This window comes from Macaca fascicularis, chromosome X, assembly GCF_037993035.2.
Source record: "Macaca fascicularis isolate 582-1 chromosome X, T2T-MFA8v1.1".
NCBI classification, from domain to species: Eukaryota; Metazoa; Chordata; class Mammalia; order Primates; family Cercopithecidae; genus Macaca; species Macaca fascicularis.
The window spans coordinates 93397272-93423379 of NC_088395.1; the positions used below are offsets into that span (position 1 = coordinate 93397272).

A 26108-nucleotide genomic window follows, 5' to 3' on the forward strand; every position below is an offset into this window, starting at 1 on the left:
CCCATTTACCATTGTGATTCATTCTTAGTTCTAATCATTGTAGAAAATGTCTAAATTAGGCATTTACAAACTAATGATTTCCCTTCTTTTGGGTATGTACCCAGTAGTGGGATTGCTGAATCGTATGGTAGCTTTAATTTTCGTTTCTGAAGGAACCTCCAAACTCTTCTCCACGGTGATTGGACTAATTTACATTCTCACCAACAGTGTACAAAGACTATGTACCCACAAAAATTAAAAATCTAAAATTAAAAAGGAAACTAATGAAATTCCCTTTTGAAAACAAATATTCTTCTGGTGTTTCACTTAATAACTCAAGTTTAGAAAAGCTGTTTATTCCCTCCCCTCCAAGAATTATATATGCAAATAGGAATAATTCCTATGTAAACAGTAGCTTAAGTATCATCATCATATTTTGAGTTCAGAACATTTCCTTATAAAAAGAGACTTCTTTTTTAAAGCCCCCTTTTTAAAACATTAACATTCATTTATTGTTTCCTTTCATCTGTTGAAATAATTACTTTTCTTTTTGCCTTCAATAGTTTGTTCTGGTCATTAAGATTTCTGTAAAATTAAGTTTGAAAGGTGCTTTTAACGTTCAGATAGACTGCAGTGCACATTTGGCTATTTAATAGCCAAATCTACTTAAGGCTGAACTAATGTTTAACACTCACAGCTGTTTGAAGTAGTTCACTGCCAGGTTTAATGGTGCTGCCAAGGGAAATGATCATATTACTTGCTATCATATTTTGGAGGGTTTGTTATTCTAGTAATAAAGACAATCAATGGCATTTCTGAACACAATGGTTCGGATCCTTTACATAGTGCTTTCCCACTACAAGCTGCAAACCATAATTTCAGTGGAAATGGTAAGTGGGAGGCATTAGCTGTGTTTTATTTCACAGAAGTTCATTGAGAAAAGCAATTATATTCATGACAGGATTTATAATTGTGTGTGCCTGCATGTTTATACACACACAAATGACCATACACTTATGTGTCGGTGATGAATATCAACTTAGGCAACAGGGCTTTTATTGTATATGGACCTTTTAGAAATCAATCTTATTATATTATTACCATGTACAAAATAGAATAGCGTAAAACATAATCAACAAATAATTATGGTGAATCTTCCATGTATGCAGCGTTCTAGGTGCTACAGGAATGTAAAGAGGTTAAAGACAGGGCCCTCTCTATAGGGACTTTATAGTGTATTTAGGAATAATAAAGACATCAGAAAAGTGAACGTCACAAAGCATAAAAAGATTACTTTGCAAATGACTAGTACAGGCAATTGTTGCTTTAAGTGTAGGTCGAATGGACTGCGTAGTCTCGAAGGGTTTGTGGAAGAGTTGGGACCTGAGTTAAGTGTTGTGGAAGAGTTGGGACCTGAGTTAAGTGTTGTGGAAGAGTTGGGACCTGAGTTAAGTGTTGGAGGAAGAATACGTTGTGTTTAAGTAGAGTGAAGATATGAGGTGTTTTATTTCATGGGTCCCCAACCTCTGGGCCTTGGACCAGTGCAGGTCTGTGGCCTGTTAGGATCCAGGCTACACAACAGGAGGTGAGCTACAGGCAAAGGAGCATTACTCCTTGAGCCCCGCCTCCTGTCAGATCAGAAGTGACGTTAGATTCTCATAGGAATGTGAGCCCTATTGTAAACTGCACATGCGAGGGATCTAGGTTGTGGGTTCGTTATGAGAATCTAAGTAATGCCTGATGATCTGACGTGGAACAGTTTCATCCTGAAACTATTTTCCCTCACTGTCAGTGGAAAAATTGTCTTCCATGAAACCAGTCCCTTTTACCAAAAAGGTTGGGGACTGCTGTTTTAGGTGACATGAATAAATGTCCAGAGGATAATAATGTGCTCAGTTCATATTGTTATTAAGCAGAACAAAACAATAGAAATTTAATAGAAATGTAAAACTTCTTAAGTACCGTGTTTCTACCAGGGAAGTGTTGCATTTGCATTTACATTTTGTTCTTAGGTACTCTCTCACATCAAAAATATTTTTAAAAAAATATGATAACAATAAGAATCTAATAAGATCTTATCTCAGGCCAGGTATGGCTCTAAGGACTTTACAATTACTAACTCATTTAAACTTCAAATCCACATTACGAGGTAGATACAATTGTTAAGCCCATTTTAAAGATAGTAAAATTGTGGCATAGAGAGAAGGTCACTCAGTAAGTGGTGGAAACTTAATTTGAACCTAGGCCATCTGACTTGAGAGCCTGCCTGCTTAATAACTATAACACGCTTTTTTCCAGACTATCTGGCACAGGCACTAGATATAGGAGGTAAAGGAAATCATATACTATACTACTTTCATAAAAACTCCAAAAGAGCATGTCTGAATCAGTTCAGACTGCTATAACAAAAATACCATAAATTGAGTGACTTAAACAGCAAACTTTTTTATTCTTAGAGTTCTAATAGCTTAAGAGTCCAAGATTAAGGTGCCGGCAGATTCTATGTCTGGTGAGAGCCTGTTTCCAGGTTTGCTCATTTGGTGGAGAGAGAGAGAGAGATTGAATCTCACTTATAAATGCACCAATCTCATCTGAACCTAATTACTTCCCAAAGGCCCCACCTCCAAATACCATCACATTGGAGATTAAGGTTTCAACATATAAATTTTGAGAGAATACAAATATTTACTCCATAGTACCACATATATTTTAAGTCAACTGAGAATGGTGTACAAATGGGAAAACTCTGGTTTTCCTTGAACAAGCACATTTTTTAGACTTTAAGAGTTTACCCGTTGGTGAAGGAGACTATCTGGGATGAAAGTTCTTGAGTATACCTTCACACTTGTCCCTGCACATCAAAAAATCCCTAGAGAAGACAGTTATCATTGGTTTCAGGGAGAAAGGAAGCTTACCAAATTTTGAAAATTTATTGAAAGACACACCTCCTGATATTAAGTGATTCTCTAGTTTCTGGCTCTGTTTCACATTATGTCCTATATCCTTAAACATCACTGTTTTGATGAAAATACAAATAACTATACAAATAAATATAGATTTTTCTATAATTATTTATTCTGCATTTATAACATTCATGTCATTTAAATAGCTTAAATAAATCCCCTAGTAGATGTTTTTTTTGTCCCTCTCTAAATAAAAATGTTATATTTAAATATGTTACTAAGAAAATTTTCAGTTTTCCTTTCCGAAATAGTTTGTGACACTTTCTGCTGTCACCCCTTGTCACATTCCTTTGAGTGGATAAACTGTGATCTGCAACTTTAATGGCAATAATATCTATTTTGGTATAAATAAAAATAGACAATGTCTATCAAGATGCCCCAGGTAACATATATACATTTCATTTAAAGTTTCTTTAAAAGAGGAATTAAAATAAGAAAAATATGGATTTGAGTAATCTTTAACTTACATGCATCATCAAATAGTCATTAAGCATGATGTTCAAAGACATCAAAAGTATAATTCATTCATTTCTAGATGGCAATTCGGTTGATTCCATCTATTTGCTGTTGTGAATAGTGCTGCAGTAAACCTGGGTGTGCAGATGTGTCTTTGATATACTGACTTCATCTCCTTTGGATACATACCCAGTAATAGTATAGCTGGATCATATGGTAGTTTTATTTATTTATTTTTTTGAGATCCCTCCATAGTGTTTTCCATAATAACTGTACTAATTTACATTCCCATCAACGGAGTGTTAGAGTTTCCCTTTCTCCACATCCTTGCCAGCATTTATTATTAATATTTTGTCTTTTTGATAATAGCCAGTCTAACTGGGGTGAGGTGATATCTCACTGTAGTTTTTATCTGCACTTCTCTGATAATTAGTGATATTGAGCCAAAAATGGAAGAATGGTTTCTTCAGTAAGTTTAGAAATAAGTCAAACACATGCAATGTTAGGTAGTAATAAAACAACTACTAGTTTAGGAGTATAGAAAAGAAAGTCACAGCCCGATATATGAATTATTAAATGAATGCTATTCTCTGTAAATGCCACAGACATTCATTATGCCCCCAAAACCTAGAACCTTAGTAATATTTTCTTTTCCTTTTTTTTTTGAGACAAAGTCTCACTCTGTTGCCCAGGTGGGAGTGCAGTGGCGTGATCTCAGCTCACTGCAACCTCTGCTGTCTGGGTTCAAGTGATTCTCCTGCCTCAGGCTGCCAAGTAGCTGGGTTTACAGGCTTCTGCCACCATGCCTGACTAATTTTTGTATTTTTAGTAGAGACGGGGGTTTCACCATCTTGGCCAGGCTGGTCTTGAACTCCTGACCTTGTGATCCACCTGCCTTGGTCTCCCAAAGTGCTAGTGTTACAGGTGTGAGCCACCGTGCCTGGCCAATATTTTCATTTTTATTTCAACCATTTCACATTTATTGACATCTTACTATGTGCCAGGGGGTATTCTAGATGCTAAATATACACCAGTAAATAAAAGAGACAAAATTGCCTACTCTTATGAAGACTATATTAGTTAGAGGAAATAGGTAATGAGGTTAATAATAAATATGCATATACACAAATATAACATATTTGCATATTAATGTCTTTCTATTACCTATTTGTTTAATGTTACATGGTAATAAGTGTTATGGAAATAATAGACCAGACAAGAGGATGGTCTGTGTTAGTAGAGACTAAAGACATTCTATTTAAATAAGGTGACCATAAAAAGCATCATAGAAGGCAATATTTGTATAGTAGATGAGGGAGCTAACCATGCTGATATCTGAGGAAAGATTATTATAGCCAGAGACAACAGTAAATGTAAAGACCTTGATTGAGTGTGGCTGAGGCAAAGGGAATGAAAGGGAATGCAGTAGCAGACACAATCAGAGAATTAAAGGGATCCAGATCATGTAAGACTTTATAGGCTATTTTAAGGATTTAAAATTGAAGCTTCTGAGAAGATAGGAAGCCTCTGGAGATGGAAAGCCATTGAAGGATTCTGAACAGAAAAGAGATATAACCTGATATATGTCTCAAAGTATCACTCTGGGTACTGGTAAATAATACACTGGAGGGGAGCAGAAACTGAGGCAGAAAGAAGAGTCAAATTACAACTGCAGTAATGTGATGTGAGAGTTACAGTGCCTTGGACCAGGGTAGCAGCAATGGAAATGGTAAAAAGTGACCTGATTCTGGATGTATTTTGAATGTAGAGACAAAACGGTTCACTGAGGGATTTGTTAGTTCATGTGAGAAGAAAACAGAAGACGAGGTTGTTTCCAAAGTTATTTTGTTCTCCGCATTTCATTGCTAGTACCAATATGGAAAGTTTTGGCTGTGCCACTGTTGCTGCTGGCATGTATATGCAAGCATGCATCCCACTGCCACTGCCCCAGTGAAGCACTTTGGCTGGCACCAGCCATTGGATTGTTGCTGCTCATGGACTGGGAATATCTCATCCTCCCAAATGCAGCAGTTTTCTAACCTTGAGAGGCCAGAAAACAAAGCTGGGAGTCTGATACCCATCCCCCAGGGTTAGAGCACACAGCCCAGGAGTGATTAAGCTGAGCCCTCACCCCCTGAAATCTTCCAGAAATGATACCAGTGGGCTGAACCCCACTTATGCCACAATGAAACTCTCAAGGGCATCAAAGAATATAAACACACACACACAAAAAAACCCATCCAAAGGACAGCAACTACAAATATTGAAGGAACATCAGCCCACACAAATGAGAAAGAAACAACACAAGAATTCTGGCAACTCAAAATCCCAGAGTGTCTGCTTACCTCAAAACAACCACACTAGTTCCCCAGAAATGGTTTCTGACCAGGCCGAAATGGCTGAAATGACTGACATAGTATTCAGAATATGGATGGGGATCAAGATTCAGGAGAAAGTCAAAACTCAATCCAAAGAATATAAGGAATACAATAAAAATATACAAGAGATGAAATGCAAAACAGCCATTTTAGGAAGGAACCAAACAGATCTAATAGAGCTGAAAAATTTACAATATTTAACAGCATTGTTATATTTAACAACATTAAATGTAGAGTACCTACTTCTTGGGCCCAAATCAATAAACTCAGCCTGATTCAATACTATATTCCTTCCCACTATCCCACACCCTTAATATTCATTCCCTTGCCTGTTCTCCATATTTCTGCTTATATAAATTAGAAAACCCAGACAGTTCTTTTCGAGTGTAGCGCACCTCGTCATGGGTCACACTCTCAACCTCATCCCTAGGTGTCCACCAGGACTTTAGTCTAGTGATAGGTTTAGAAGCAAGCAGGGTTGTTGGGGATGGCTCCTGAGGATAATCAACGTTATCTTACCTGGCACCTGCCTCAGGGGAGGCCATAATTGTTGCCTCAGCCAGTGCAGGGTTTATCTCCTCAAACAAAGATGGAAAGGCTCATGGCAGTATGGGTCTGCGAGGGGATGTTGCCTCTACTGGGGATGGGGAAGCTGTTTCTTTTGGCAAGAAAGGTTTATCAGAGTTTACAAACTCAGTGTTTCAGCTTCATCATAGTTCTCCCACGCATTCCCATTCCAAGTTGCAGGGTCCTATTCTTTTCCAATCAATGCCCTCATTTTATCAGTAGACACCTGGCAAGGCTGTGCATGCACTTTTCATTGCAGATCAGCCACTTGCATGATAAGAGCTTGTGTTTGTTCTTCCACAATTTCAGCTCTTTCTCTACAGGAGCCAAGACTCCCACTCAGGGCAATCTTAGCAGATTTGAGGCTCAGTATCTCCTAAAGCCAGGAGATAGAATCCCTTAGTTCATCATTTTCTTTGATCACTTTGTCCACTTAGGAGCAACCAACCAGCTTCATTATGTTCCTTGGTTCTCCACATATGGTCAAAGTATTATGTATAGAGTCACTAAACTCCTTGCTTCTCACAAGTGGTGAATTAGGAGTGTCAAATGCATTTATTTTGCATAACTCGCTAAACAGTTCACCCCAAGAATTATCAGTGTTCTCCATACTATTAGAAGTAAAATCTTTAGCATTTAGGGGTCTAATCATATTGAGCAGTCAACTCCAGGAACCCCAAAACCAATGAAAGAACTCCATCCTTAATATTCTGTTCCTCCAGAACCACTCCTGGTACCAAAATCTGTATTGGTCAGGGTTCTCCAGAAGGACAGAACTAATGGAATATATATATGGGGATTTTATGCAGACCTACAGCTAGTATCACATTGAAAGGGGAAAAAATGAAAGCTTTTCTTCTAAGATCTGGAACATGACAAGGATGCCCACATCAGCATTGTTACTCAACATGGTACTGGAAGTCCTAGCTAGAAAAATCAGACAAGAGAAAGATATAAAGGGCATACATATTGGAAATAAATAAATCAAAGTATCTTTGTTTGCAAATGATATGGTCTCATATTTGGAAAATTTTAAAGACTCCACAAGAAAACTATTAGAATTGATAAAAAAAAATACAGTAAAGTTGCAGTATACAAAATAAACAAACAAAAAACAGTAGCATTTCTATAGGCTAACAGTGAACAATGTGAAAAAGAAATCCAAAAAGAGATCTCATTATCAATATCACAACAGTGACACAAAATTCAATGCCTAGTAATTAACCATAAAAATAGAAGGTTTATATAATGAAAAGTATTAAATGCTGATGAAGAAAATTTAAGAGGACACTAAAAAGTGGGAAAATGTTCTATGTTCATGGATTGAAAGAATAAATATTATTAAAATGTCCATACTACCCAAAACAATCTATAAATTCAGTGCAATCTGTATTAAAATAATGACAATCTTCACAGAATTAGAAAACACAATCTTCAAATTTATGTAGAAACACAAAAGACCCAGAATGGCCAAAGCTATCCTAAGCAAAAAGAACAGAACTGGTGGAATCACATTGCCTGACTTTCAATAATACCACAGAGCTATAGTGTCCAAAACAGAATGATACTGGCATAAAAATAGACACATAGACCAATGGAACTGAATAGAAAACTCAGAAACAAATTCACACACCTACAGCCAACTTATTTTTGACAAAGTTACTAACAGCATACACTGGGTAAAAGACATTCTTTTCAATAAATGGTGTTGGGAAAACTGAATATCCATATGCAGAAGAATGAAATATCGGACCAATGTCTCACCATATACAAAAATCAGATCAAAATGGATTGAAAGACAGAAATCTAAGACCTCAAACTGAAACTACTGCAGGGGAGCTTTGGAGAAAATCTTTAGGACATTGTTCTTGGCAAAAATTTCTTGAGCAGTACCCTACAACCACAGGCAATCAAAGGAAAAAAAAATGGACAAACGGGATTATATCAAGTTAAAAAGCTGCTGCATGGCAAAGGATACAATCAAAAAAGTGAAGAGACATCCCACAGAATGGGAAAAAATATTTGCAAACTACCTATCTGATAAGGGATTAATAACCAGAATATATGATAAACTCAACAACTGTATAGGAAATAATCTTATAATCTCATCAAAGAATGGGCAAAAGATTTGAAGAGGCATTTCTCAAAAGAAGACATACAAATAGCAAACAGACATATGAAAAGCTTCTCAATATCATTGATCATCAGAGAAATGCAAATCAAAACTACAATGAGATATCTTTTCACCCCAATTAAAATGGCTTATATCCAAAAGGCAGGCAATAACAAATGCTGGCACAGCTGTGAAGAAAAGGAACCCCTCGTAAACTGTTGGTGGGAATGTAAATTAGTACAAACACTATGGAGAACAATTTGGAGATTCCTCAAAATCTAAATTGAGTTACCATACGATTCAGCAGTCCTACTGCTGGGTATACACCCAAAAGAAATGAAACCAGTAAATCAAAGAGACAGCTTCACTCCTATGTTTGTTGCAGCACTGTTTACAGTGGCTAAGATTTGTGTGTAACCTAAGTATCCATCAACAGAAGAATGGATAAAGAAAATATGGTGCATATACACAATGGAGTACTCTTCAGCTATATTAAGGAATGAGATCTTGTCGTTTGCAACAGCATGGATGGAACTGGAGTTTATTATTTTAAGTGAAATAAATCAGACACAGAACAAAAAACTTTCCAACAATATGGATTGAATTGGAGATTATTACCTTAAGTGAAATTAACCAGTTACAAAAAGTCAAACAGCATAGTCTCACTTATTTTGGGGATCTAAAAATTAAAACAATTGAACTCATAGACATATAGAATAGAAAGAAGGTTACCAGAGAGTGACAAAGGTAGTGGGAGGGTCGGGAGAGGGTGTTGGTGATGGTTAGTGGGTACAAAGTATAGATAGAAAGAATGAATAAGACCTACTATTTGATAGCACAACAGGTTGACTATAGTCAATAATAGCTTAATTGTAAATTTTGAAGTAACTAAAAGAGAGTAACTGGTTTGTAACTTGAAGGATAAGTGCTTGAGGGGATGGATACCTAATTCTCCATGCTGTGCTTATTTCACATTGTATACTTGTATGAAATCATCCAATGTACCGCACAAATATATACACTTACAATGTACTGACAAAAAATAAAATAAAAAAAAGAAACAAAGAAGGAAACAATCTACAAAGTAAACAGACGGCCTACATAATGGGAGAAAATATTTGCAAAGTATGCATCTGACAAAGGTTTAATATCTAGAATCTATAAGGAATGTAAACAGATTAAGAAACCAAAAACAAACATCCCCAGTAAAAAGTAGTCAAAGGACCTGAACAGACATCTTTCAAAAGGAGGCATACCCACAGACAACATACATATGAAAAAATGCTCAGCACCATCAATTATTAGAGAAATGCAAGTCAAAATCACAATGAGACACCATCTCATACCAGTCAAAATGGCAATTAATAAAAAATCAAAAATAACAGATGCTGGTGAAGCTGCAGAGAAAAGGGAACACTTATACACTGCTGGTGGGAATTTAAACTAGTTCAGCCATTGTGGAAAGCAGTTTGGTGATTTCTCAAAGAACTTAAAACAGAATTACGATTCAACCCAACAATCTCATCATTGGGTATATGCCCAAAGGACTATAAATCAGTCTATCATAAAGACACATAAGTACATATGTTCCTTGCAGCACTTTCACAATAGCAACGACATGGAATCGACTGAAATGCTCATCAGTGCTAGCTTGGATAAGGAATATGTAGTAAATACATAACAGGGAATACTTCGCAGCCACAAAAGTAATGAGATCATATTCTTTATAGCAACATGGATGGAGCTGGAGGCCATTATCCTAAGCAAACTAATTCAAGAACATAAAACCAAATGCTGCATGTTCTCACTAATAAGTTGGAGCTAAACATTGAATACACAAGGACACAAACAAGGGAACAGCAGACACCAGTGCCTACTAGAGGGTGGAGGTGGAGGTTGGGAAGAGAGAGATGATAAAAAAAAAACTGCATATCTGGTACTAACCTTATCAACTGGGGGTGAAATAATCTGTACTTCAAACCCCCATGACATGCAATTTACCTGTATACCAAACCTGCACCTGTACCCCTGAACCTAAAATAAAAGGTTTTCAAAAATAAATAAAGTCTCTAGAAGGAGAATTTAGGTAAGGGAGATGATCATGTAAATTTTGAGGTACTTGTAAGACATCTACTGAAGATGTTGAGTAAGCAGTGAAATATACAGTCTGAAATCTAGGAGACAAGTACATGCCGGAGGTATAAAATTTGGAATAATAAGCCAATAGATTGCATTTAAAGTCATGAAATTGGACAGAATCACCAAAGGAGTGATTAAAAAGAAAAGAAGCCCAAGGATTTAGCCCTCTGACATTCCAGTGTAGGCTTGACAGATGAAGAGAAACTTCTGAAGGAAACTGTGAAGGAGGAGTAAATGATGTAGGAAGAAAACTAAGAGAAAATGATGCCCTGGAATTCAAATTAAGGAAATATTTTAAGGAGTATATGATCAACTGTGTCAAAAGCTATTGAGAAGTCAAGTAAGATTGAGACTGAGAGTTGACTGTTGGACTTACAAATATGTATAATTGGCCACCTTCATAAGAATGGGATCTTCGGACAGATGGGACAAAAGCTTAATTGAAGTAAGTTCATAAGACAGTCAAGTAAGTATAGGCAACTCTTTCTGGGAGTTTTGCTACAAAATGTAAGAAGAGGAGTGGTGTGGTAGTCAGGCAGCATATGGTCAAGAAAAACCATTTTTAATATGTGAAAATCTTAGGACCATAATTCATCAAGTCAACAGGACCACAGGTAGAATTGTAGAGATGAAGTTTGAAAAATGGAGAATTCTAAAGGCATTACTTCCTATATGCTACATATATGCCATGTATGCTTCATTTATGCTTCCTCAAATTACAATTCAAAGAATATTCTTCTCATAAGTTTCAACAAAAAGACAAGCTAAGAAAACTAGCTCTCAAACACGGTCAGAAACAAGATTCGATGATTCCTATCTCAGAATTCAACAATCCTATCACAAGAAGAAACTCTCTATAGGAATATACAGGAATCTATAACATTATACGTGAGAAGCCATGAAGACAAGAAATTGGAACACTGCTCCTTTCTTCTATAATACTAAATATAGACCATAGTGACCCCCTAACACCACCCCCACTATATATACTCTGAAGAAAGGTTGGAGACAGAAGGCAGGGTAGAAGACAGTCAGATAGATAACCATTTTCAGTGGTGTGACAGAATTGAAATAAACAAAATATGCATCTTGGCACTATTTCCTCTCCCTTCAAACTGGAGCACTGAGAGCAGTACCAGAAGTTTTTGCAATATTAAGTAGTAGAGTGGAGATGCACATGCACTTATTACCTAAAGAGCAACCTGCTGCCCATTAGATTATCAGTGCTTGTTAATGATTATATCACAGTTGATACCTGCAACCTGCAGAGTCCAAGCCACAAGCCATATGCCTTTGTGTCATAGTTATCATCACAGTAAGGAGACAGCCAAACTATTACTCTAAGTGATGAATAAGAAAGTGGATAGAAACAGCATGTTCAAATTGGTCTGATAAAAATTCTTACTGATATTGTCATAAAAGATAAAGAAAATGGTAGCTTCTCAAACATTCACAGCAGTGTTGGTTTAATTATTTACAAAGTACTTATAAATAATTCTACATAACATTTTTCTGTTAAGATTTTATGTGCCAATTCCAGCATGATATTTTGGCTGCTGGATTGGGAAAATATTTCTAATTTAATGAACAGGAGCCATGAACAAATTTAAGATTACTGCAGTAAAAAACATTTTCCTCCAAAAATAATTTTGTTCATCATCATTGCTGATATAGTTTGGCTGTCCCCACCCAAATCTCATCTTCAATCCCCATGTATTGTGGGAGTGACCCGGTGGGAGGTAATTGAGTCATCAGGGCAGGTCTATATAATGCTTTTCTTATGATAGAGAATAAGTCTCATGAGATCTGATGGTTTTGTAAGAGAGAGTCTCCCTGCACAAGTTCTCTCTTTGCCTCCTGCCATCCATGTAAGATGTGGCTTGCTCCTCCTTGCCTTCTGTCACTATGGTGGGGCCTCACCAGTCATGTGGAACTGTAAGTCCATTAAACCTCTTTATTTGGTAAATTGCCCGGTCTTGGGTATGTCCTTATCAGTAGCATGAAAACGGACTAATACAATTGCCTTTAACGAGGGGTTGAAAAATAAATCTTTAAAAAAATAGCACCAACATTTAGTGACCACATAGAAGCATGTTTCTAGAGTTTTAAATGGAAAATAATAATTTTGTGCTGACACTTTTGAGTGAAAATTAAAAGATCTAGTTTACTCTCTCAGGGCTAGAAAATGAAACAGCACATCCAGGGGTGGTGGCTCAGGCCTGTAATCCCAGCACTTTGGGAGACCAAGGAGGGTGGATCACCTGAGGTCAGGAGTTTGAGACAAGCCTGGCTAACATGGCGGAACCCTATCTCTACTAAAAAATAGAAAAAAAAAAAAAATTAGCCAGGCGTGGTGGCGTGCACCTGTAATCCTAGCTACTCAGAAGGCTGAGGCAAAAGAGTCGCTTGAACCCGGGAGGTGGAGGTTGCAGTGAGCTAAGATCATGCCATTGCACTCCAGCCTGGGCAACAAGAGTGAAACTCAGTCTCCCCGAAAAAAAAAAAAAAAAAAGAAAGAAAGAAAGGAAAAGAAAATGAGTCAGCACTTATTTTACAGTGTGAAGTAAAGGTCGATGCACTGGCCAGAATGTGAAACATAAATAGGGCTTTTTACTCCAAAGCACAACACTGTAATGCAACATGTTATTTTGTTAGCTGCAGAAAATCCATATGTGTCTGAGCAACCTCAATTCTTTCCTCCCCCAAATAAATAATTGTACTGAGGGGCATAAGGCAGGGAGAGAGGAGATATCAAAGCAGGTTTTAGAGAAGAAGTGAAAATTTATTAAAAAGTGTTAGAGCAGGAGCGAAAGGAAGTAAAGTGCACTTGGAAGAGGGCCAAGTGGGCAACTTGAGAGATTCGAGTGCACTACTTGACCTATTGACTTGGGGTTTTATATGTTGGCATGCTTCCAGGGTCTGTGTCTTATTCTTCCCTTGAGGTGGGCTGTGTGCATAGGTAGTGGCCTGCTAGCACTTGGGAGAGGCCACATGCGCAGTTTACTGAAGTTGTGAGCATGCTCACTTGAGAAATTTTTTTCCTTATCAGTCGAGTATTCTTATAGGAAGATTATATACCAGTTAAACTCTGCCATTTTGCTTGCCTCTTAGTGTACATGCTTAAGCCTACTCGCCCAGCTCCTGAGATCTCATTGGGAAGCGGCTGATCACCAGCTTCACGTGTTTTCTATCTACTGGGAGACTGACTTTCCTTGGTGCTAGCTGCAACCAATTATTATTTTAGAGAGACAGCTTAACAACCACCTGACCACCACCTTATGGTTTCTTGACATTCTTGGTGGGGTGTGGGTCTCTTGTCTGTTCATTTCCACCTAACTACTCCAATTTGAGACCCCAGTGCATGCAATTGAATTTTCTTCTACATGTTGCATGTCTTTTCACAATCATTGGACTGCAATGATATGCAAAACATTATTTGTAATCATATCACTTTCTCACTTTTTCTTCTCCATGATGATTTCTTTTATTTTGACTGATAATACCTACATTTCAATCTAATGAGGATTTCCCCTTTCCCTTATTGTTACTGAATTGAGATTTTTCTCACACCAATGGCTGAATTGCAGAGTAGAGAGGAAAATAACTGCTCAGAAACTATCGGTCAGGAAACAAAACCTTATTTACATTCACATTACATAGAAGACATATTTAAGTCACTGGAAACTCACTTTAAGTTTCTTCTTTTTAACCTCCTTGATAAAACACCAACTGAAATTTAAAGTTGATTGGGGCTCTAAGAATATTTAGGAGTTATTTGTTTTAAATAGGCTGGCTCTACTCCTAAGGTACATCTAAGTACACTTTCTCCTGATTTGTCCTTAATTATGGGGTTAGCTTTCCAGTTTTTGAGAATTTCAAGAGGTACTCTTAAAATCCATATGTCTACATTTTAAGAGATTTTTTTCCCCCTCGGACAAATCTTTATTCTCAATTTATATTACTCTAGATCATTTTACTTTGAATGTAAAAATTGTGTAACCATGATTACTGATTCATGAAATAAGAACAAAGTTGTTATTTGTTATTACAAATGGTTAAATTGTAGAGGCTTCTCTGTGGTTTCAGTAATGGAAAAGGACAGCAGCTCCCATGAGGTAATTTTAACTTCCTTGTGAAAGAAGGGAATCACCCTTGTCTCTGATGGAATTTTTGTGTGTCTTTCCAGCATCAGGTATTCAACCTTAGGTTAGATCTTTAAAGGATGATTGAGTATTTGGATAGTGTTTAGTTTGCATAGCTAACACAAATACATTTACCCTAACTTTTAGGTTGCAACAACCTCTTGAAACCATTAAAACCCAAAAGATTATATCTGGTATCAATAGTTTAAAAAAAAAATTCCAAAAACAACAGATGGAGTCTATTTCAAATGCTCCATACAATTTATAAAACATATCCCTGTCTTTTAAGTATTTTCAGTGAAAATGTTCTAAATCATTGTGTTTATTCATAAGGTGTGAAAAGGAGTCTGACATCTTTTAAGCCCTAGGTAACAGGATATAGCTCTATCTTGGTTCTTCTAAATGAATTTGAACAAAGTATAAGATATGGCCATGTGCACAACACCGAAGGGAGATAAGAAGACAAAATATAGTTAAATACTATACATTTGTGTGTAAATGCATTTTCTGTGTTTGGAGATGCTACAGCATAGAGGTAACATTTTTGCAAATAAAAGATGATTCCAGAAGGACTCATAAATCCGCCTTTTTGTCAAGGCAATAGAATTAGATGTCACCTATTTCCCAAATGATGCACATTTTGACAAAGGTAGAGGAATGGAATTAACCAAAGGAAAATTACAATGAATAATTGAATTTCTTGGTTGTAATTGAATTTTGGATAATACTTCAGTGCTATGGAAATTATTTTATTTTGCCTAGAAAAATATTTCACAAGCGTACTGTGTTTCTTGGTAGAAATGGAGAGAGTAGCTTTAAGTTTTATATGCCCTTGGCTATCATACACATGTATGCGCACACAGAGAGATTTGTCATTAAAATTGAATTGGACAATCAATTCAATCTGAAAAGATGTCAGCTCTGCAAGATAATTGATTTGGTTTCTTTTTGTTTGAATTTACTAAATGTTTTACACCCATATGATTCAACAATAAGGGTCAATATAGTTGTATGCATAAACACAGCTCAAGTTGTATACGGCTATGGCTAGTCTTTTTTTGAAAGTACAGCATTCAGTATTAAATCATATTTGTTGTACATAATAAAGAACAAGTACCCAAGAGATTAGAATCCACAAATTTAAAATTCTGTTTAACTTGAATAGAATAAATCCACTTTACATTGTAAATACCATTGACTCTTGAACAATGCAGAGGTTGGGACACGAACCACCACCTGCCTTCAGTCAAAAATTCACATATAACTCTTCTGTTTGTTTGTTTGTTTGTTAAGTGACAGTGTCTTGCTCTGTTGCCCAGGCTGCAGTACAGTGATGCAATCATATCTCACTGCCACCTCAACCTCCTGGGCTCAAGGAATCTTTCACCTTAGCCTCCCAAGTAGCTGATACTACAGATGTGCACCACTATGGCTGGATAATTTAAAAAATGTAGAGACAGGGTCTTGCTATGTTACCGAGCCTGGTCTGGAACTCATGGCCAAAAGTGATCCTCCTGCCTCGGCCTCCCAAGGTGCTTGGATTACAGACATGAGCCACCATGCCTGGCCACATGTAGAACTTTTGACTCTCCAAAACTTGAAACTACTAAGAGCCTGCTGTTGACTGGAAACTTTATTGATAATGTAAATTGTCAATTTACACATATTGTATGTTACATGTATGATATACTGTATTCTTACAATACAGTAAGCTAGAAAAAAGAAAATCTTATCAAGCAAATTATAAGGAACAGAGGATATATTTTCTATTTATTAAATGGAAGTATATCATCATAAAGGTCTTCCACCTTACTGTCTCCATGCTGAGTAGGCTGAGAAGGAGGAAGAGGACTGGTTAGTCTTGTCTCAGGGGTGGCAGTGGTGAAAGAAAATTTGTGTAAGTGGACCCGCACAGTTCAAACCCATATTGTTCAAGGGTCAGCTGTAGTACGTTGTTACTAAGGACATAAAACAATTTGGTAATTAACTCTCAGAGAGTAAGAACCTAGTTCACACTAAGCATGGAACACTACTTAAAGAAATCATCTCCAGTAATGCTAGAAGAATCATACACTTCTTTCCCACTTATAGAAACCCATTCATTTTGAACTTAGGGAATATGGATTTGATAACCAGTGAATCAATGCCTCAAATCCTCTTCTAATTACTGACTTTCTGACCACTAGACATGTTTACAATATTGAACAATCCCACTTCAATCACATTCAACAGAATGAGTATTAACCTGTTGAGTGCTCTTTCCTTAAATTAAAGATCATGGGAAGTTTCTAGGAATTCAGTCTAGGAATCTATTTACCTTTAGGCTTTTGTGTTGTAAACCTTAATATGTGCTCTCTAGGCAGCTCTAGCTTATTTCAAATGTTCATATGACTTTCGGTCATATGTAATTTAGAAAACAGGTACTTATTGAATGTCCACTCCGTATATAGCAAAATGATAGCTTCTGCAGAGGAAAAAGAATGAGTAGGTCATAGTCCCCACTCTCAAATAATTTAAATCTAGAGATTTAAGACATTATCATGTGAACTTTTTTTTTACTTTTATATTAAGTTCAGGGGTACAAGTAAAAGTTTGTTACATAGATAAACTTGTGTTATGGGGATTTGTTTTACAGATTATTTAATTACTGATAAAGCATATAAATAACATTTGAAGAACATATTTTAGTAGATAGTGTGAGATTCCATATGTGTGGTCAGAAAATTTACACTGTGTAGGATTTCAAAGTGAAATATTTTTGTACTATACCTTTGCTTTCTTCAAAAGTGTGGACATTTTTGAGAGGCAGAGAGGAATGATTCGTGTTTAGGCTTCAATATTTTGGCAGGCATGTTACATGATTTTTAAAAGAGGCAGCTAGATAATAGGTGGAGGTTTTATATTTCATTATTATAACTTTATTCTTTTTGCAAAACAATTGGAAACTGCCAGTGAAATTTATTGATATGTAATATTTGTATATTTTATGCAAGATATGTGGCATTTTGTCACAAGCATAGAATGTGAAATGATCATGTCAGTGTATTTAGGATATTCATCGCCTCTAGCATTTGCCATTTCTATGTGTTGGGAACATTTCAAATGCTCTCTTCTAGCTATTTTGAAATACATAATATATTTTTGTTAACTATAGTCATCCTATTCTTCTATCAAACAGAACTTATTCTTTCTACTTAATTATATGATTGCACCCATTAAACAACCTCTTCATCTCCTTCCCCCAACACGTACCTGTCCCAGCCTCTGATAACTATCATCCTACTCTCTACCACCATAAGACAATTTTTAGCTCCCACATATGGGTGACAGCAAATAATATTTGTCTTTCAGTACCTAGCTTATTTCACTTAACTTAAAGACCTCCTGCTCCATCTATGTTGCTGCAAATGACAGGATTCCGTTCTATTTTATGATCAAGTAGTATTCTATTGTGTATATATACCACATTTTCTTTATCCATTCATCCCTTGATGGACACTTACGTTTATTCCATAACTTTGCTTTTGTGAATAATGCTACAAAAGCATGCAAGTTCTGATATTCCTTTGATATACTGATTTCTTTTCCTTTAGAAAAATATCCAGTAGTAGGACTCTTGGATCATATGGTAGTTCTATTTTTAGTTTTTCAAGAAATATCCATTCTGTTTTTCATAGTGATTGTACTAATTTACATTTCTACCAACTTTGTATCAGTTCCCTTTTCTCCAGATCTTGTCCAGCACCTGTTAGTTTCTTTCTTTTTAACAATAACAATTCTAAGATGAGATCTCATTGGGGATTTAACTTGCATTTTCCTGATAATTAGTATGTGGAGTCTTTTTTATCTACCTGTTGGCCATTTGTATGTCTTCTTTTGAGACGTGTCTATTCATGTCCTTTGCCCACTTTATAATGGGATTATTAGGTTTTTGGTTTTTTTTTTTTTTTTTTTTTTTTTTTTTTGCTATTGAGTTGTTTGAGTTCCTTGTATATTCTGAACGTTAGACCCTTGTGGGATGAATAGTTTTCAAATATTTTCTCCCATTCAATGGGTGTAGTGTGTCTTTACTCTGTGGATTGTTTGCTAGTACATTCTGAAGAAAGGTACTGGTTAATAAAATAGATTATTGAGATACATATAAGAGAATACACTCTTTGGGATGAAGGAAGGATGTAGGAAGTGCCATTTTACTCTATCTTGAAGGGTAGGGAGAGAATATACACACATCATGCACGGTTCCCATTCAAAAACATAAATAAAATTTCTGAGGACTGACTAGAAGGCAAAATGTAATAGCAAGAAAGATCATAAAAACAAAAACAAATATTTCCAAATTTCAATTCCAAAAATTCTGAATTTATCATTAAACTGTTTTTGCTTCTAATTTAAACTCTAATGTTCTCTACTTTGAGGGCTTTTTTTTCTACTCTGGCTCATTCAAAACTTACACAAACACATAAAGCACATTGAGCATGTAACATGTCATTTTTATTTGCCAAATTATAGTCATCGAACGATACCTTGTACGGAAAGAGTAAAACCTACGCCAAAGTGAAAATGTATTTCCTGGATTCATTTTGGAAAACATGGTAACACTGCAAGTTAGAAGCCTGATTATTCATTGTCATACTAGCACACAAAGTGCATTGTACTGAAATCTCTTTTTAAATTTCAAAAGCAAGACATGTAAAAATAAAAGAAATTTAAAGAATGTGAGCTTTGGTATGTAAGACCTATTCTCACTCTTAAAATTATTGAAACAGGTGCTATGGGAAGCCATTGCCTTTATAAGCCTTTTAAGATATTTACAACAAAACATTTCCCTGTGATTGAATTTTTCCAAGTACTAAAATACCATGGAGAAATATGTTTACCACCAGTTTTATGGCTCCCTAGATGCATTCTCTATAAACCTTGTATCTGCTTGGACACAAACAGTATTGCAAAAAGACACCATGTCATTTGAATAGGGTATACAGCTTTGAAAGCGTATGCCACAGTACTAATGGGAATGTCAGTATTATTATGAATAATACAGTTTTAAGACCATTCTTTTATTATGGTAGACCTAAGTAATTGTTCTTATTTTATATCTTAATTTTAGTAGGAGTATTTTATATCTGTGGAGATACTACCACTATTGTGTTACAGTTTTTGGCCTTGGTGCTGATATGGGATATAACATTTGTGAAGTCTAAGCACGGAAAAACATAATGGTAAAATTTTCCTTTACAACCTGTATTATTCCATTGAAAAGCAAATAAGAAATAATTACCTGGTACCTGAAAATGCAACCCCTATATGCTTCAAAAGTTTGGGTTGACAAGGTTTAAAAAACTACAACGTATCAATAATAGAATTTTGCTAACCAGTGAGTCAATTTTCTAGGCAAATGGGGGAAGATAACACATGTTGTAAGTATCCAGATGAGAAAGTATCTTCTGGAAACTTGTAGCAGTGGCAATAAAGCAATACACATCAGTGTTCAAACTTGAATAGCATATTGTATTGCTTTTCACCCTCATAATTTTTTTAAATACACCAACTGTCAGAGACAGTGGTAGGTAAGGTTAGATGGTTACATGGATTATTAGTAAATTCTGCCGAGAAATCGTGCTATTGATGGTGGTTGAGAATCACAGGCTGACTATGATGCACTTCACCATCTGTTAATATAGGCATTTTAACTAGAGATAGGATAGAATGTCTTGTCATTTGCCAAGAAGATGAAGTAATTTCAATGCCGTGTTAAAAATACAGTATTTAGCCATTCACACTGGAAAAATGTCTAATGGGAAATGAATAATGGAGGGGAGGTGACAATGTACACAGAGGCAGTGAGCAAAGTGATCTTCCGTAGTGATCAAATAGAATCAAGAAAGTTAAAATCTCAAAGTGATGTGAATAGATATAGCTGTTCAGGTGATGGAAGCATGTTCTTTTGTTTGTTTGGTTGGTTGGTTGGTTGGTTGGTTGGTTTTGTTTGTTTTTGTTCGTTTGTTTTGAGATGGAATCTTCACTCTGTCGCCCAGGCTGGAGTACAGTGGCACAATCTCCCTTCACGCAAGCTCCGCCTCCCCGGTTCACGCCATTCTCCTGCCTTAGCCTCCCGAGTAACTAGGACTATAGGCGCACGCCACCACGCCCGGCTAATTTTTTGTATTTTTAGTAGAGACGGGGTTTCACCATGTTAGCCAGGATGGTGTGGATCTCCTGATCTCGTGATCCACCCGCTTCGGCCTCCCAAAGTGCTGGGATTACAGGCATGAGCCACCACACTCAGCCGCATGTTCCTTAAGGTTATCCAAAGCAAACATGAAGGCAGATTCAGGACAAATGCAGAAATGACTAACATATGATACTGTGTCCAGAATTTATTACTTCTGGTGGATTCTTGGTCTCGCTGACTTCAAGAATGAAGCCACACTCACAGTGAGTGTTACAGTTCTTAAAGATGATGTGCCCGGAGTTTGTTCCTTCAGATGTTCATATGTGTCTGGAGTTTCTTCTTTCTGGTGGGTTTGTGGTCTCGCTGACTTCAGGAGTGAAGTTGCAGACTTTTGCAGTGAGTGTTACAGCTCATAAAGGGAGTGTGGACCCAAAGAGTGAGCATCAGCAAGATTTATTGTTAAGAGTGAAAGAACAAAGCTTCCACAGCGTGGAAGGGGACCTGAGCGGGTTGTCACTGCTGGCTCGTGGCCTGCTTTTATTCCCTTATTTGGCCCCACCTACATCCTGCTGATTAGTCCATTTTACAGAGTGCTGATTGGTCCGTTTTTATAGCACGCTGATTGGTGTGTTTGCAAACCTTTAGCTAGACACAGAGTGCTGATTGATGCGTTTTTGCAGAGTGCTGATTGGTGCGTTTACAAACCTTTAGCTAGACACAGAGTGGTGATTGGTGTGTTTACAATCCTTTAGCTGGACAGAAAAGTTCTCCAAGTCCCCACTCGACCCAGGAAGTTCAGCTGGCTTCACCTCTCAATACCAAACTGAAAATAATTTCATGGGACTCAAATGTTATAAAGTTGATTTTTAAAGCACTTTATTCCAAATAAGTGACTCATAAAAATATGCCAATTTCATAGAATTGGAATTTAGGGCAGAAATTTTGGGTGTTTTGTTTAAATCTGATTGCAACATATTGGTAATGAAAGATTTTACATATTAATTTTATCTTTATTTTCCTTTCTTCATGTTCCAGAATTTCTCTGGTTATTGAGTTCATAATATTTACACATTCATAAAAACAGAAAATGTTAAACAACTGCATTTAATACTAATCATTGAATTTTGTAGGGCTTCATGTCAAGTAAATCTTAAAAATATTTTTCCTCCTAAAGAAGTGTCATTGGCTCTGAGTACAGTAGTCCCATCTTATTTGTGGGGGATACGTTCCACGACCCCTGGTAGATGCCTGCAACAGTGAAGTGTACTGAACCCTACACATATTGTTTTTTTTTTTTTCTATACATGCATACCTGTGTTAAAGTTTAATTTATAAATAAGGCATAGTAAAAAATTGACAACAATAACTGATAGAAACATAGAACAACTATACCAATATACTGTGTAAACATTATGTGAATGTGGTCTCTCTTGCTCTCAAAACATTTTATTGTACTGTACTCCCCTGTTGTCTGATTGTCATTTACTAGGAGTAACAGAAATCTTTGGAAAATGAAATCACAGATAAGGGGCGACTATTGCGTGTATAAGGATAGAATCCAATTGGGAAAGAAAAGAGGAGAAAATCATAGTGATCTAAAATGTCACTGGAAGTTGAGAACTGACTATGTTTCTCTTTACATTTCAAGTTTTGACAGATTTTAAGATGTTTAATAAATATTTATTTTACATACATAAGTATATATATAATATATATTTATATTTGCAGGCTAATAAAACCATCAAACTCTTACTGTCTGCATAAACCCGGCCTCAGCATAGACATAATTTTATATTCAGTAAACACTTAAGATTCTTCTTTCAAACTAAAGTTCTTATGATAGAAAAATGAGAAAAAAATTCTCAAGTACTAGGGCTATTAGCAAAAGTGAAACATGTCTGTAGTGTCTTTGCTTCAACATTTGCCATTCCATATGGATTCGTAAATATTTGTAACAACAGTAAGTAATTTTCATGGCACATGTATACATATGTAACAAACCTGCACGTTGTGCGCATGTACTCTAGAACTTAAAGTATAATAATAATAATAATAATAGTAATAATAAAGAAATGTTAACATTAGTAAAATAAGGTCGAATTTGCCAGGAAAAATTAAGATAGATTTTTCATATTGTCTTTTTTTCATTTAAATATTTATTGAACTAAAGCAGAATAAATGAACTAAAGTCTGTTTTAACCTGTAGATATAAAACAGCAACTTCAAATATTCAGAGAGGTGTCACACACTGAATGAAAGACTCATTTAGTATTTCTGCAAAGGGCAGAACTTGACCCAGAGGATAAATGCAAGCAATCAGCAGGCCATTGGATAGTTGTACAAAGTGTATCACATATCTTAATTGCTTCTTTCTTCATATAATGCGTTCCACACTTAACTTTTCCCATCTTATAAAAGGAGATAATACAACTTAATACTTCTCATGAATATCTTAAATGAGTCACATTTCCGTGCAAGCCCTCCACTGCCACCAATAGATGTACTCACAGCATTGGAAAACATCTAAAGTTAGCAAACTGGTTTAGTATAAAAATGGTTGATTTGTTTCTCAGACATATTTCTGTATTTTTACATCAGTGGCTCTCAGAATTTGGGGAGAAAAGAGAGCATAGTCTCCAAAGAGGGTAAATCATAATCCCTAGCAATACAGATACTGCCCTCAAACTCCAAATGAATCATTACAACTATACAACAATGGTACAGATGAGAGTGCGGTGTGTGCTGGGGCCTCTGCACAGGCAAGAGATAGTTGACAACAACTGTTCCACAAGAAACAGGAAATCTTATTGCACAAGTCACTAAAAAACAAGCTAACTGCTGTAGCAATGAGAGACTCCATCCAGACTGTTAAGTATTACAAAATGAGAACTGTTTCAACAACTATTCAACATAATGTTTAAGAACAAAATGTACATACAACATTGTACTTTATATGTGTATTTTATCACATGGTAAGGAATGCTGAGGTGCTTCATCTATGCAACAAATTGAAAATTAAAACTTTACATTTCTATATTTGTCAATATACAGGATTCTGAAGGTGGATCTTAAACTCAGGGTGATAAATCAGTTATCAAGGAAAACCACATAACCCGTCCATCTGGATAACTGCTATTCACTGGAGATTGGGTGAACTGGAATTCACTCTGGCAAGAGAATAAACTTGTTAAAAGAAACATCTGGGGCCCTTGCAGTTGGCTTTCTGGGCATAACCATTCTTGTGGTGGGGTCAGCTTGCCATTCTTGTTTTAATGTACTTTTCACAGACTCTTCTACAGGACGTCCAACAAAGGCTGCAAAATCATCAGCCATTATTGAGATATATGCTTGAAAGGGCAAGGCAAAGGCTCATCTCCTTGTTGTATCTCTAAGTGCTTCCATAATTGACTGGAACATCTTAGGCTACTGGTAAGCATTGAGGGTTGTATACATCCCAAGGAAATCTCTATGCCAGAATTTTTTTCCTACTGAGCAAATTCTCCCAAGTTCAGAATTTGCAGATTTTATAGCAGGTGGTATTCTTTACCAAAGATATCTTGGGTTATTCTTGTCGTTATGGAGCAAATAAAAAGCTAGAAGCTGACCATACACTGGGGGAACAGCAGTTCCTCCAAAAGCCTGGAACTCTTGGCTCTGATCCAACAACTTTCTGAAACGGAAGTCATTTTCCTTCATCGTTGCCACTGGCATCTTCCCAGCCTGTCTTGCGGCCACACCTTCCCAATAGCCAGACCCCAAACTGTCCCCCTTTTCCTATATGCTTAGTAGAAAGTACAGTTATCTTACACTTGCATGTCTCCATGGGAATAAATTTACAACTTAAAATTGAGGGGAAAATGCGACTTGGTGGCTGACAAGATGGTCGAATAGGAACAGCTCCGGTCTGCAGCTCCAAGGGAGATCAATGCAGAAGGCAGGTGATTTCTGCATTTCCAACTGAGGTACCCAGCTCAAATCATTGGGACTGGTTAGACAGTGGGTGCTGCCCATGAAGGGAGAGCCAAAGCAGGGTGGGGCGTCAATTCATACTACTCAGGTAGTTTGAAGACTTCAGGCTCAAACTACCTTAGAAATAATCTGAGAGAGTTCACTTACAGAATTACAAGTTTATTCTTTTGTCTGGTTATTAGGAAGACAAAATACAATGCTATAATACCTTAATTCATTCTTGATACACTACGTAAATTCTTCACTCAATACAAGAGTAAATTTTTTTGAAGACTTTATTGGGTGAATCCCGGAATCAATGTATATTCAGTGCACTTCTTTTTCTTGAACATTCCAGATCTCGAAGGCTGGCATAGCTTCAGATGTAGCTCATCTTTTTCAGGGCCAACTCTGTGCTCAGCACCATGCTAAGTGTTTTGCATTTTAATTTTTTCCTTTAAACTTCCTACACACACTGAGGTAGATCTTTATATTCTACATATAGAGTCATTGTGTAGCATCCCAACACACAGAGATATTCAGTAATGTTTACCATGCTATAAGAAGAAGGCAGACTCATAGGAAATAAGTTTAAATCAGAAAGGGACGTATCAGATGATTAACCATTGTATAATCATTTACATTCAACTGCATGACACATTTTTGAAAGGTTTCTAATTAATTGAAATTTTTTTGAAAATATTACTCTTTGTCTAGTAGTTATTAGAGAAAATCACTACCACACTCTTCAATTTATACCACTTTGATGTATACCACAATATAATGCACAACTAGGTACTTAAAAGTGTTTCTGATAAAAGTCATTAAGTTGAGAATATTGAAATAGAAGAAAGTAAAGTTGAATCAGTCCCCACAAACTAGAAATGAAGATGAAGAAGAGGCAGCATTAAAACACAAAACAAAATGGCACATTAATGTGTTCTAGTGCTGGCATTTACCTATCCTTGCCTCTTTGGATATAGATTATGAATTATTTTATTATTTTTATCAAAAAAGAGTGTCCATAAGATGGTATGAATTTTTCATAGCAATAGACAGCATCTGAAACTAGGATTGTGCTTTTTGTAAAGGTTGTTAAATTAAGCATTACGAATAGATACCAACTTCTTTGATAACACTTAAGAAATTTTCAGGCGAGAAGCAACAGCTTTGTTTGTTTGTTTTTTGAGATGGAGTCTCACTCTGTTTCCCATCCTGGAGTGCTGTGGTGTGATATCGACACACTGCAAC

The 26108-nt window shown here is 36.3% G+C and overlaps 1 protein-coding gene and 1 pseudogene across 8 annotated transcripts in view; one reads left to right on the top strand and one right to left on the bottom strand.

Annotated features, from left to right (window-relative positions):
* The window catches only part of DACH2 (dachshund family transcription factor 2), a 691333-nt gene that overhangs the window by 629863 nt on the left and 35362 nt on the right, over window positions 1-26108 (top strand). The gene's annotated exons all lie outside the window — the stretch shown is intronic.
* On the bottom strand, window positions 23907-24620 carry LOC107128547 (COP9 signalosome complex subunit 8 pseudogene; annotated as a pseudogene).